Consider the following 16013-nt stretch of genomic DNA (forward strand, 5'->3'; position numbering starts at 1 on the left):
GTAAGGGGAGCAGATTGGGCAGGGCCATGCTGATAAATGTCCTTGGACTTTATGAAGTGGAAAGTTACCAAAGGACTTTGGTCAGACTTACATTTAAGCAGGATCACCTTAGCTACTGTGCTGTCAACAGACTGGGGGTGGGGTGGGAGTGCAGGGGAATGCCTAGAGTAAAAGCAGGAAGACCAGTTAAGAAGCTCTGCAATACTACAGTGACACAGCCATATCAATATTTATAGTAGCACAATTCAAAATAGCTGAACTATGGAACCAAACTAGATGCTCTTCAACAGATGAATGGATAAAGAAACTGTGGAATATATACACAATGGAATATTACTCAGCCTTAAAGAAGAATTTATGGCATTTTTCAGTAAATCAATGGAACTGGAGAATATTATGCTAAGCAAAATAAGCCAATCCCAAAGAACCAAAAGCCAAATGTTTCTCTGATATGAGGATGCTAATTCACAATAAGGGCAGCGGGTAGAATAGAGGTAATTTGGACTAGATAGTGGGGAATGAAGGAGGGGAGGGGACATGGAGGTAGGAAGGATAGTAGAATGAATCTGACATTAATACCCTATGTGTATATATGATTACATGACATGTGTAACTCTACATCATGTATAACCAGACAAATGAGAAGTTATACTCCATTTACATATTATGGGTCAAAATGCATTCTACAGTCATGTATAACTAATTAGAACAAGTAAAAAATATATTTTAAGAAAAAAAGCTCTGCAATAATTTAGACAAGAGCACTGGATGCAGTGGCACATACCTGTAATCCAAGCAACTCGTGAGGCTAAGGCAGGAAAATTGCAAGTTTGAAACCAGCCTCAGAAACTTAGAAAGGCACTTAGCATCTTAGCAACACCTGTTTCAAAATTTTAAAAAATGAGGGGCTGGGGTTGTAGCTCAATGGTAGAGTGCTTGCCTTGCATGTGTGAGGCCCTGGGTCAATCCTCAGCACCACATAAAAATGAATAAATAAATAAAGGCATTGTGTCCATCTACAACTAGAAAAAAAATTAAATGAAAAGGGCTGGAGGTGTTTCTCAGCGGCTAAGCACCACTGGGTTCAATTCCCGGTACCATAATAACAACAACAACAACAACAACTAGTCAGGGAAGAGATGATGAGATGATGGTGGTTTGCCTCGGGGTGATATCAAAGTTAATGTTTCATGATGGCATTTTTTCCAAACTAAAAATATATTTAAATAAAAATAAATAAGAAAAAACATGACAGCAACATAAAGGAATATCCTATGTTTGTCAGTGCTTAGATAATGGGCTTGACATTAGGGACACTCCAGTGAACAAGACAACAAGACTCATTCCCTGCCCCTGAGCAGCTTCATAGTGTTGCAAGGTAGTTAGAAACGTGAATAAACATAATACAATTTGATTAATGTCATAATGAAGATGTGCATAAAATGCCACTAGCACTAGATGATGGAGAATTAAGTCTGATTGCTGGGGGTGTCAGCAGAAGCTGGGAGTAGAAAGCAGATTGTCAGGGGAAGCAATAGAGAGGCAGGTGACACTTGAGATTGGCCTGTAAGTCTGTCAGCATGTAGATGGAAGCTAGGGAATGGGTGCTGTACAGAGAGAGAATTTCTAGCAGAGGAACCACCAGATGCAAAAGCATCAAACTGTGCAAAATGTATGGTGTGAGCAGGGGATGGCATGGGGCAGGGCATTAGTGGCAGTATGTGAGGATGGAAGAGTTAGGGCCATTTTGTGAAAAGACTTGTTGTTGAGATAAAGAAGGTAAGATTTTAGCTTTTCAGATAAAAGAGCTCATGTGCTTAATTAGTCATTCAGCCAACCAACCAGCCAGTCATTTTTGTTGAGGACATTGCTTTAGATGCTGAGAATACAAAGGTGAATATGTGCAGTCTACAGGGGAAACATTAAAAATAAAACACAATTCAGGTATGCTTCTTTGAGCCTGGGAGTGACATGGTCAATTTTTACTTTAGATCACATTGGATCCAGAATGGAGGATGGATTAAAGGAACACAAGTGTTGATGCTGGCATATCAGTTAGATCAGTTGGCTGTGATGGGCAGGTTCAAGGTCAAGAGGCGTCAGAGGCATGTTGAGTAAAGAAGATGTGGGTAGTGAGGAAGCATGTGAGATGAGACTGAGGTTCTGGTTTGAGAGACTAGGTGGGTAGTGATGACCTTTGCTTGAGTTCTTACTCAAGACTTGTTTGGGAGAAAACTGATGAATTAACTTGTCCAATTGAGGAGTCAAAGTTCCTGAGGAGTCTACAAAGAAGACTGAGCAGGAAGATGAGAGAGGAAAATGAAGAAACAGGAGAAAGTGTACTCAAAAAGAAAAGAAAAGTAATAGGTGGTCCTTATTGTCAGATGATACAGAAACATTCTCTTGGCAGAAGCAAATTTAATTTTTCAATGTTTTCACTCATTTCTTTCTTTCTTGTTGTTTAGTTGTAGATAGACCTTTATTTAATTTATTTATTTGTATGTGGTGCTAAGGATCGAACCCAATGACTCACACATGATAGACAAACACTCTACCACTGAGCTACAACCCCAGCCCCTCATCCATTTATTTCAATTGACCCAAAACAATGTCAGCATCAGGAAAACTGAGTTGAGAGACCTCTAAATCTCACCAGGATGTATTCTGAACTTACCTGCTCCTATGATGAAGACTTAGGAAAAATGCTGTCTGATGGAAGCAAAACACGAATTTCAGAGGGTAGATGTAGATGCTTGCTAGAGTTAAAAAGGATGATTAAGTATTTCTGTTCATAGGCCCATGCATGAATCCCAAATTAATATCCTTGGAAAAGGTAATAAGATCCTCTGAAATGCATTAGGTATCTATCTACTGGCTGGTGGGGAATAAAGAAAATAAGAAATGATGCATTTCAGAGGATCTTATTAATTTGGGATTCATGCATGGGCTCCAGGGAGTCTATGAGGACCTTGAATTGTTTGCATGACATATATGTATATTAAGATGTACATTTTTGAGAAGGGTTATAGCTTCCATCAGATTCTAAAAGGGTTCCATGGCCCCAAAACAACTGCTAAGGGCCACTGCTTTAGTACATCTAAGGACTACCTATGAACACCATCACCCAGAGATAATGGAGAACAGTTTGCAAAGCTTATCAAGAGGCTGTAGCAAATATGAATGAATCACACTAATATGTATAATTATGATGCACCAATTAAATATGGAAAAAAGAAGATGTATCAAGATAATTAACAAGAATTATAAGAGTCAGCAATCTGGAGGGACTGAACAGAGAATCCCAAACCCTTAAGGAGGAAAAGAACAAGTTGCTTCCAGGGGTGTGTATACCTTCTAGAAGACACACAATAGATATCTTTTTATCACCAGGCTGTTGTTGTTTATCTTTCCCCCACTTTCCAAGCCAAAACAACCATTTTCCATACTTCAAGCTGCACAAATTTCAGAAACTGCCAAGGTTCTTTGATGCTTAGTTAAATGCAAAATCCAGTTCCAGAGAAGAAAGGGAGAGAAAAATGGTGGGAGAACAGATGCTTTCGTCCAAATACAACCCACCTGTGATCACAAATCACATTTATTCTAAATTCATAATGTGAAATCCCCATTGTAACACAGACCTAAGGAGCATGTGTGCCAGATTGAACAGAATGGGACTATCAGACCAGGTAGAATGACAAGTAATGTTGGGCTGATCTAACTGGAGTTAAACAGAAACTCATTTTCAAGGGATAACAAGAGTCTGCCTAGAGTAGGAGTTCCCATAGGGTCATCACAGTTACACCTAAGAAAGTCAAGCCTCAAAACACTTTATTGTCCATATTCTCTAAAAGATTTCTTGCAAGTGCAAATTTTACCATCCTTTTAGTCAGTTTCACTGTACTGATCCAGACTTTTCTTGGGGTATTTTCTTGCTCCAACAGATCACAGGATGGCATATCATGCCCAAGGTGAAGAAGCCAGTTACTACTAGTGCAAAGGGAAACACTGTTCTAGAGAAAGAACAGAGCAGATGGGTGATGACAGATACAAACTAAGGAGCCATACAAAGCCCTCAGAGATTAAACAGGCTGGGTCTGTCTTGACTGAAGTCACAATGATTTTACGTGAAGCTGGTAGCATTCTTCCGGATTGGGGGTTGGCTTCCTTCATGAGGCTGGGCACAGCTGCTACACAGCTTTCATTCTATCTCTAGTCAGCATCTTATATTTTGAAGAGACCAGGTGGCATAGTTAGAAGAATGTAGACTCAGATGCTTCACAGATGTGAGTTCAAATCTCACTTTCACCAGTTGCTAGTTATGAAACCATTAAACAATTTAATTAACTTTGGTTAATTTCTTTGTGGTAGGCTTCCCAAGTTATGACATGGTGAAAATACTGACTCTCAGGAATATTGTGAGGATTGAGATAAAGAGTAGGTGTTACTTAGGTTCCAAATACTCCCAGCCATTGCTACAACCCCCATCCCTTCTACAAACCACAAATGAACTAAACCAGCTCCTTCTTAGGAAAATTTTGTAAATAGCTATCTGAGAATTTGAGGGTTACTATATAAAATTCAGGCTAGAATGGTCCCTTGAATAACCCTTCAAAAAAGATTTTTCAATGAAAAAAGTAAGAAACAAGAACTGAATAGATTTTTTCCCCTTGCCCTACCCTGTTCCACAAGCCTTGGACATTAATGAAGAATGTGTGTGCCATATTACCCAACTCCTCTGCAGAGAAGGGAAGGATTTTGACATACTGTTCTCAACCTTATGAATAAATTTCAAAAAGAAGAAAGAAATTTCTGAGTCCTGAGCAGCGAATAAAAAGGCTTACTCCTAAGAGAGCTCCTCTGGCCTGTATGGAGCCAGAACTAATATGCAACAGAGAGCCACCCAGAAGTGCTGAAATGGATCTTTCCCTTTAGAAACCTTTCCTATTCATAGAGCCAAACAGAAGCAGAGCCTTTCCAGATTACTTTCTCCCGGCACAGTGCCCTCTGCTGGACTTCCTAGCCCCTGGCATCATGGCATATCAGGCAGCAGAGCTGATTTTCCCCAGCTAAGTGGGCACCTTTGTAGCATGGCAACCAAATACCTCTTGGACAGAAAAACAACCAGGACCCCATTTTAAATGTTCTCCTGATATTCGCCACTTAAGCCCATGTATTAATTTCCTATTGCTGCTATAACAAATTACCACAAATTTAAAATGGCTTAAAATTACACAGATGTATTATCTTCCAGTTCTTGAGGTCAGAAGTCTGACAACAATCTCACTGGGCTAAAGTCAGAGTTGGAAGGCCTGGTTCATCCTGGAAGTTCTAGAAAAAGGATCTGTTTCTTTGGCTTTGTTGGTTTTTAGAGACTGCTGCAGTCTGAGACTGGTGATCACTTCCTTGCATCCCTAGTACCCCTGGCTTCTATAGTCATATCCCCTAAAATGCTCACTTTGATCTCCTGGCTCCCCTTGTGATTATATTACTAGGGCCACCTGCAAAATTCAGAGTAATCTCTCCATTTCAAGATCCCTAATTTAAATACACCTGCAAAGTAGTTTTGCCATGTAAAGTAACATAGTCATAGGTTCCAGGGATTAGAGTGTGTACATCAGTGCAAGGTGGAAGGCATTATTCAGCCTACCACACACAGGCTTCTGCAACAAGGAGTAGCACAAAGACCAATAGACCAAGAGAATGGAGAACTAGATTCCAGTGCCATATCTACTACCCCTCCCCAGTTGGGCAGGACCATTTACCTCCCCAAGCCTCAACTTCTTCACTTATAAATGGGGATAATAATAATTCCTCACTCATAATACATTAATTGAATGTATGGCAAATTCTTTCATAACACAGAAACTAGCACAGAGTAGGCACTCAATAAACATGCTGGTACAGGAGGATTGTGTGGAGAGAGATAAGATAAAAAGTCTACAAAAATAGTGAAGCTGAAAGCTAACTACGTGCTAAATGAGATGCAATGGAAAGCAAGAGTGGGATGAAAATTGAGAGGTATATATGAATTCAGATTTGTATTTCTTTGAGCTCAGAGAAAAATGATCCTCATTTTCCATGAACTCTGGACTTTATTGACAAGGAAAGGCTTCTATTTATTCTCAGCCCAAATACCTTTTAAAAAAACAAAACATAAAAGTGTTAGCCTTAAGGTCAGAGGTAATAGGATATGCAAAGGCACAGAGGCACAAATTGACAAGAAAAGGGGACAATATGTAGTTTCTATGGTTGATGTGGGACAAGACAAATTCTTGATGGCTGTCCACAGAATTCCATACAATCTGCTAGTCTCTGTGTAGATATCCAATAGCTTCTGCTTATATGCTGGGTAGCCTTGGGCAAGTAAGTTACCCTCTCTGTGTACTTCAATTTCCTCATCTGTAAAATCGAGGTATTAATACTACCTACTTTATAGAACTGTTGTGAAGATTAAATGAAAATCCACTTTGTACATTTAGCACAGCTGCTGGAATTAAATGCCCCGTAAATGTTAAGTAGTACCATCATTGCTATAAGAAAGTTAAGATGCCCCAAAATTCTAGGGCTATTTCGTCAAAGACTCCCATTCTAAGAAGAGACTAAAACAGTCTAGAATTTCAAGCTCAGTGGTAGACCACTTGCCTAGCATATGCAAGGGCCTGGATTCAATTCCCAGTACCATAACAAAAAAGAGACTAAAGCCTGATTCTTTCACCCTGTCTTGCCATATCATTTCTCTCAATACACATACACTAACCTCTACAACTGCTGCACAGGTAGGCAAAAACAATGAGCAAAAGAAAAACCTAGTATATATTATATATATTATATACTGTATATAATATATAATATGTATTATATGACTCATATATACATTATATTATATAATTATTGCATTATATAATATATACATTATTACACATATAATTATGTTATGGTGCATGTATTTAATACACATTATATACATCAATATATGATACATTATATATGTTATAATATAGAATGTGGGTATTATATATAATATATTTTATGACATATATAATGTATGTATATTATATAATATTATATATAAATATTATATAATATTATATATTATAAATATTATTGTATAAAATACATAAATAAAATATACTATATGTACTATAATGTGCTATAGACAATATAGAATATAAAATTGTATATTATATATTGTGTGCAATATATATTTTATATTGCATTGATATGCAATATGATATACAATATATATCATATATATTAAATGTGTATAATATGTATTATAGATACATTATATATTTTATTTTATATATGTATTATAATATAGAATATGGGGCCAGAGTTGTGGCTCAGTGGTAGATCACTTGCCTGTTATGTGTGAGGCCCTGGGTTCAATCCTCAGCACCACATTTATATAAAATAAATCAATAAAGAAAATAATGGCCCATTGACAACTAAAAAACATATAAAAATAATAATATAGAATATGCTTGTAATATATATTGTATTTGTAATATTATATATTGTGTCTATATTATATTTTATATTATATGTACATTATGATACATAATGTGTATGTAATGTGTTATATGACATATAATGTTATATATATTATATATTATATGTTGTGTGTATATTTACTTTTATTATAAATACATACTATATATAGTATATATATATATATATATATATATATATATATATATATTGATGTTGGGGAAGTTTGGGATGGTTTTTTTCTGCTGACATTACACAAATTCATTCTCACTATGAAAATAATAAGTATTCAAAGTGTCAACATACTTTATATACAATCAGAGATATGAAAAATTTTGGTATAAAGGTGTATTAAGAATTGCAGAAAAAAAGTGAGTAGAGAAAAAAACATGGAGAAATATATGTGTTCTGACACAGGAAGTGATTGAAAGTAAATCATATGCATATAAATTTGTGAACTTGTGGATGAAAGGATATATCATATGATGTATGTATACTGAAGAAATACTACATATCAATGATGAATAAAAATAAACATCAAAATTTAAAAAAAATACTCAAAGTAAATCATGACTCTTCATTTCCTACCAATCCCACTCCTCAGTTACTTCCTCTTCATTAACAATTTCCCTTCCTATGCATTCTAGGCATTTATACATGTGTATATTTGGAGTTGGAGAGTTTTTTTTCATAAGTGGGCCCAAGCTCTATATATTTATTTGTGACCTAATTTGCCAATCAATAATATGTCTTGGAAGTCTATGTCAGTAGATATAAGCTTTTCCCAATCTTTTCATACTGCTGCATGACATTTCATAGTCATGTATATACCAGCCCAGCGATTCAGGAAGAGATATGGGCAAGATACAGCTAAATCATTGCAGGCAGACAGCTGGCCTAGATACCACAAGGAGTCAGGTGTGGCTTATCCTGGGTACATTTCTAGAGCTTTCCTCCAGGGGACTGGCTCTGATAGTGGGCTCTCATGTTGAAACCTGCCTTCTCCCCCACTACCTTTTCTGCTGAAATCTCTGCTCCTGGGTCCCATGCCCTCAGGGTGGTTGATGTGCCCTGCTATATCCTTTGTGACACATATGATTAATAACCTTTAATGCACTCATAGTTGTTGAGAGCCACAGCCAAAGGGGCCCCAGCAAACTTCCAGCTGCCAGCAAACTTCCAGCTGCCGGCTGATGATTGGCTCACAGTGGCCCCAGCAACATCTAGCTGATTGGCTCCTCTGCGGTGATGTTCATTGGGCTGTTTCCCTGCCCTTCAAGCTGCCAGCTGATGATTGGCTCACAGTGGCCCCAGCAACATCTAGCTGATTGGCTCCTCTGCAGTCATGTTCATTGGGCTGTTTCCCTGCCCTTCAAGCTGCCAGCTGATGATTGGCTCACAGTGGCCCCAGCAACATCTAGCTGATTGGCTCCTCTGCGGTCATGTTCATTGGGCTGTTTCCCTGCCCTTCAGACTACGGAACTGCTCATTGGGGGACTTCTTTGGCTCCGCCCACGCGACCTAGCCAATCGGCCTCAAGAGCAGGAGGATTGGGGGAGGTGGTTGTTGGTGTGTGGGAGAGGCTTCTGGAAGCCAGTGGTGGCAGTTGGGCTCTGAGGGTTTTTCCTGAGGAGCTGTTTTGTTTGGCGTTTGTAGTTTTAAAAATAAAGTTTGTTTCTTTTGACAAGTGGCTCCTGAATTGTGCCCAGTCAGACTGCGGCATTTGGTGGCCCGTACGGGGAACGAACCCGCGACCTTGGCGTTATCAGCACCATAGTTTGACCAGAAAATAATCTCTCTACTCTTCTACCTTTCTTATCATTCTTAATCCTTTTGTTTGTCTTGTAGATGTTTCACTCTGAAGATCTCAAGAACCCCTAGCCTACTCCAATGAGGCAGGTCTGTAAGGATCAGCCACCAACCTCCCAGGAACAGCCACATTCCCTATGGCCTTGACCTCACAGTATGGACATACCCCTAGGACACACAGCTAAGATCTTGTGTTGGTGTTGGAAAGGAAGTGAGAAAAACAAAGGGAACACAGAGGTGAGAGTAGGTAAGAAAGATGGGAGTAAGATCAGAGAGAGGAATGCCTGCCACGGACCTTCAAAGGAGGTTGTTTAGGGACTAAAAGACAAATCAATGGTAATAACAATATTTTGCACTGCTGTAGAAATTCTAAAACCCTCCTGACAGATGGGCATTCAGCTTCTGCTTGCATATGTCTAATGATAGATAATTCAAGACTGCCTAGATTAATTTGAATCAGTTTGTGGGTTTCTAAAAAGACAAGACAGAAAACAGGAAAATTTTAATGGCTGAAAGAAAAGAAAGATTTAGAGCATGAGCAAAGAAGGGCAGATTGAGAGAACATCTGTAGATGGATGAAGGAGAAAGAGATCAAGGCAGCAGAGAATACCAATGTGGTGGGTATAATAATACCCCCACAAAAATGTCCATGTTATAATCCTTGGAACCTAAAAATATGTGACCGGGCTAGGGATGTGGCTCAAGCAGTAGCGTGCTCGCCTGGCATGCATGCGGCCCAGGTTCGATCCTCAGCACCACATATAGACAAGGATGTTGTGTCCGCTGAAAACTAAAAAATAAATATTAAAATTTTTCTCTCTCTCTCTCTCTAAAAAAATTTAAAAAAACTAAAAATATGTGACCTTACATGGCAAAAGAGTCTTTGTAGGTACAACTAAATTAAAGACCGTGACATGAGAAGGTTATCCTGGTTTTTCCAGGCAGGTCCAATGTAATCACAGAATTCCTTACAAAGAGAATTGAGAGGGGTCAGTCAGAGAAGGAGATTAACTATGGAAACAGAGCTCTGAGTGATGTGTCCAAGAGCCAAGGAATGTGGGAAGCTTCTAGAAGCTAAAAAAGGCAAGAATACAAATCATCCCCTAGTGCCTCCTAAAGGAACACATTCCTGCTGATGCCTTGATTTTAGTCCTCAAAGGCCTATTTTGGACTTCTGCCCTTGAGAAGGGTAAGATAATGCCACGGTCTCGGCTTGGCACAGAATCACGAGCCACCACACACCTTGTAGATTCAAACAGCAATCCTTTATTCCCGAACTCACACCGCCTCCACACAGGTTCAGGGGCAATCTAAAATCTCTCCGCCCAATTTACCTACTCCACGAGGCTTTTTCCAAATCCCATTTGAATCTCAATGGGAACAAGCAGCAGGAACACCCTAATCCCAGCAGCAATAATCTTCAACCTCCAACTTCCCTAAAACCCCTATTGTCTTAAACCGGGAACACCTTAAACTCAAGGAGCGGGAAACTTCCTCAAACCTGATCAGCTCTAAACCCGGATCCGCCCTGGTCCTTGAGCAAGGTCACCTTACTAAAGCATACATGCAATGTCCCATCGAATGTCCTCTAAGCAGCATGGGGTACGCTGGCAAGGAAATTTCGATGTGTCATTCCTACTTGGCAATGGCCCTCAGCATCTCCCCCCTTCTGATTAATTAAACAACAAGCAATGTGGCTTAGGACCGTGCCTGGTAGGTTGTCCAATTCAACTTGTGGTTCTTACCCATCATCGGAGAACTTTAGGCGTCAGCTTCCTGTCTTAGGTTGAATCCACTGCAACCAGATCAACCCGTCACTGACTACCGGTCCAGCATTCAGCCATGCTTGTGGATAGGCCTATGCACCAGTGGGGGGGTGAGGTTCTTGCCTCACCTCTGTTGGCCCCCAAATTTAGCCTTGGTGCCAGTGGGGGGGTGAGGTTCTTTGCCTCACCTCTGTTGGCCCCCAAATTTTAGACCATCACTAGTAGAAGGGAGGAGGATACAGAAATGCCACGACACCAAGCCAATTGACAGCTCCTTTGGAAAAATTGCGTCACTGGTGACACCATCAGCAAAGATGCCAGCATTACCACAATTAACATGGGGTGCGCTGGCAAGGAAATTGCATCACTGGTGACACCATCAGCAAAGATATGCCAGCAGTACCACAATTCGCTGCACCAGACGATAGTTCACAATGCATGCAACTGATATATAGTCCAGGCAAGTTCTGCAAGCAGTTCAAATCGGAGGAGTCTATCAATATGTCCATTTCCTCCCAAAGTAAATCAAGTCCTTGATTGAGCATTACTTGTTGAGTTATATTCATTGATGCATCAGTTTATACAGTTTACTGTGATAGCTATCATAGAAGCTGTAGTTTGGTTTTATCTCTGTCTTCACGGGCACTGGGATGGAGATGGGAATTCTGGCAAAGATGCTAAAGAGACATTATCCTGAACAGAATTATTAAATATAATGAAAAGGAAAGGTGAAAGTAAACAAACAGATCTGTTAACCACCTTTGAAAACAATCATTAACAGCTGTTTACCTAATTTAAATTAAACCATATAAATCACGTGAAAAAAAAATTCGGATCCATTTTTTTATGAGCGCTCCTCATATAAAAATATGGACATACACACATACTGACATGCAACACAAAACAGTGCACACATAACATACAACACATAAGACAATAGTAAGTAAAGGCCTTGTAGCTATACCTAGGTGAAATCTCCATTGCAATGTTTAAAAACTCCACAGTCAAAAAATAAAACACAGTCAAAAAACAAAACTGATTAGAAAAACATTAACCTAGGTTTGCATGAGCTCAAAAATAAAATAGAACTTTGTGATGTGGGAAAAATGCAATAATAAAATAGATATTGAAAAAAGCACCGTGGTTAATCACTGTCACAGATGTAAGAATAGCCAAGCTGGAGCTCTGGATATCAGCTGTTATGGATTTGAGTCAAATCATCTTCTTTTTCTGTAGAAATTGCTTTAGTTAATCTCTCTGGAATCCAAATCAGCTGCTGTTCTCCCTGTGGAAACACACAAACAGAACCCCGACTCCAGACAATAACTGGATCAGGACCTTTCCATTGTCCTGTTAGAATATCTTTCCAAAGTACCTTAGGCTTATGTACATTTTTCGGGTACATATGTCTTTCCGCAGCACTAAGTCCTGATGAATCCAAATTTAAAAAGTTTAGAGTAAAAAGGGTTATTTTAAGTTTATCTTTGGGGGATATATACCCCTTTCCAATTCCCTCTTTTTGCTTTAATAGGTACATTTTAATAGTTTGATGAGCTCTTTCAACTATGCCTTGTCCCTGTGGATTGTATGGGATTCCTGTTATATGAGTAATGCCAAATGATGAGCAAAATTGTTTAAAAGAGGTAGAAGTATAACCAGGGGCATTATCTGTTTTTAACTGTTTTGAAATGCCTACAGTGGCAAAATTTTGTAAGCAATGAGCTATAATATCTTTAGTTTTTTCTTCAGCATGAAGGGAGCCCATCAAAAATCCAGAAGAAGTATCAACTGTAACATGCAAATATTTTAATTTTCCAAATTCTGGCAAGTGTGTGATGTCCATCTGCCAAATATGGTTAGGAATCAGTCCTCTAGGATTGACTCCAAAAGGTCACACAATATTGACATTGTTTTATTATTTGTCTAGCTTGTTCCTTAGTTATTTTAAAATGCTTTTGTAAAGTATGAGCATTGACATGGAGCTTTTTATGAAGATTTATAGCTTCTTCTAGTGTAGAGAAAATATGTATGTCATGTGTAGTTTTATCTGCTAAATCATTGCCCAAACTAAGGGCTCCAGGCAGTCCTGTATGTGCCCTGATATGTTGTATAAAGAATGAATTTTTTCTGTCCCAGATTAGACATTGTATAGTGGAAAGCAAAGAGAAAACAGTAGAGGAAGGGGAAATCCTACCAGCATCTTCAAGGGATACTATAGCATTAACTATATACTGACTATCAGAAAATAAATTAAATACAGAATCTTTAAACATCACAAAAGCTTGTAATACTGCATTAAGCTCTACCTTTTGAGCTGATTGTTTGGGTACTAAAAATGTAAAAGTTTGATCAGGTGTAACTATTGCTACTGTACCATTATTTGACCCATCAGTGAATATATGTGGAGCATTCATGATAGGTGCTTTTCTTGTCATTTTTGGAAAAATTACAGGATGCAATGACCAAAAAGACAATAAAGGATTAGATGGTAAGTGGTTATCAAATGAAACATTAGATTTGCACATGATTATTGCCCAAGTATTTAACTCATTAGCTAATTCATCAATTTGATTCATAGTATATGGAGTAATAATTTTATTGGGAGAAATTCCAAATACTCCCTTTGCTGTTTTTATTCATTTGAGTATTAATTGTCCTACAGCCTCAGGATACCTAGTAAGAATAGTGTTAGGAGAATAAGACAAATGTATCCACAATAATGGACCTTCCTGCCAAAATACTCCTGTAGGAATATTTTTTGTTGGTAGTACAATAAATAATAAAGGCAAACATATCAATTCTATCTAGATGCATATTTTCCATATATGTCTCAATAATTTTTAATGCCTTTCTAGCTTTAGGAGTTAACAGTCAGGGTGAATTTGGATCTGATGGACCTTTTAGAATATCAAATAAAGGTCCCAACTCTCCTGTTGGTATGCCTAGATAAGGCCTTATCCAATTTATATCTCCCAATAACTTTTGAAAGTCATTAAGTGATTTGAGTTGATCTACTCGTATTTGAATTTTAGGTGGACGGACCATGGTTGAGGATAATAGAACTCCTAAATAATTAATTGGAAAATTTAATTGTACTTTGTCTATTCCTATCTCTAGATTATAATTTTTTAACAAGTTTGTAAGTGTGGCATAACATTCCAGCAATGTGTTTTTATCTTTATGTGCTAGTAATACATCATCCATATAGTGAAATATTTTTAGTTCAGGATTTTGATTTTTAAGTGGCTGGATTGCTTTATTAACATAGATTTGACACATAGTTGGACTGTTAGCCATCCCTTGAGGGAGCACTTTTCATTCATATCTCTGATCAGGACCTTCATGATTTAATGCAGGGATAGTAAATGCAAAACGTGGACTATCCTCGGGATGAATTGGAATCGAAAAAAAGCAATCTTTAATGTCTATAGCTAAAACATGCCACGTTTTTGGTAAAGCAGACAATTGAGGAATCCCTGATTGAGCAGGTCCCATAATAACCATCTCATTATTAATGGCTCTTAAATCTTGCAATAATCTCCATTTACCCGATTTCTTTTTGATGACAAAAATGGGAGTATTATGGGGAGATACGGAAGGTTGTAAATGTCCTTCCGCTAATTGTTGTTTGACCAGATCATGGGCTACTTGTATCTTTTCTTTAGTCAGGGGCCACTGAGGAACCCACACTGGTCTTTCTGATTTCCAAGTAATTTTGATTGTCTCAGTGACCCCTTCTGAAAATCCAACCCATGTCTGTCTGTTCCTTGATCTATTTGAATTGGTGCTGCTATACCTTGTTCTTGTTTTCCTAATCTTTTTTCTTTCCTAATACCTTGTCTAGCCCTAGTAGTGAATGCATTAGGATTGATGTTATTTGTTAACATCAAACCTAGTTGATCTAGCACATCTCGTCCCCATAAATTAATAGGAAGGTGATCCAAAACATATGGCTGTATAGTTCCTTCACATCCTTTAGGATCCTTACAATCTAATACCATAGCACTTCTATGGGGATTAGTCGCCACTCCTAGGCCTCGAAGCGTTTGAGTGGCTTGTTGTAATGGCCAATGTTTTGGCCATTCTTGAAGAGATATGATGCTAAGGTCAGCACCTGTGTCCAGCAGTCCATTAAACTCATGAGCCTGAATATTTAGTTTTAGCATTGGGTGAGAATCTAAATTTAAAGACAACATAGCCCAATCTACACCTGTGGAGCCTAATCCCCTGGAACCTCTTTCTACATTACGACTAGAGAACTTATTATGTAGGCTGGGTATTATTAACAACTGTGCTATTCTATCTCCAGGTGAAATTACTGATATACCTCCTGGAGAACTAGCTATAATTTGTATTTCACCTACATAATCATTCCTACTTGGCAATGGCCCTCAGCAAGATAATACATTTGTATTGTTATAAGCCATTAAGTTTGTGGTAGTGTGTTACAGCAGCAAAAGGGAACTAATATAAGCAGGAACCTGCAAATAGGAGAGAGCAAGTACAACTTTAGTGTGTGCACAGATCATTTGAAGATCTTGTTAAAACTCAGAATCTGCTTCAGATCTTGTTCAAGGCCTGAGTTTCTACATTTGTACGAAGCTCTCCTGTCATACCACTGCTTCTGGTACATGATTTGATTGTGTAATCACTAATATACACTTTGATTAATATTTTGATTAACATTCAGATACACTTTGATTAACAGTATATTAACTTGATTAACAAAGGCTAAAGATAGTAATAATATCTGTATAACATTCTACAGTTTATGAAGCCTTGTCACATCCATGATACTTCATTTTGCCATCCTCAATCCTGTGATTTAGGTATTATTATTCCCACAATACACATGAGAAAACCAAAGGTATATCAGAAAGATAAACTCATCTGCCCAACCAAATGCACAGAGATATGGACCCAATGCATTTTGACCCCAGAGTCTGT

Source organism: Urocitellus parryii, chromosome X (genome assembly GCF_045843805.1).
Source record: "Urocitellus parryii isolate mUroPar1 chromosome X, mUroPar1.hap1, whole genome shotgun sequence".
In the NCBI taxonomy this organism is placed as follows: Eukaryota; Metazoa; Chordata; class Mammalia; order Rodentia; family Sciuridae; genus Urocitellus; species Urocitellus parryii.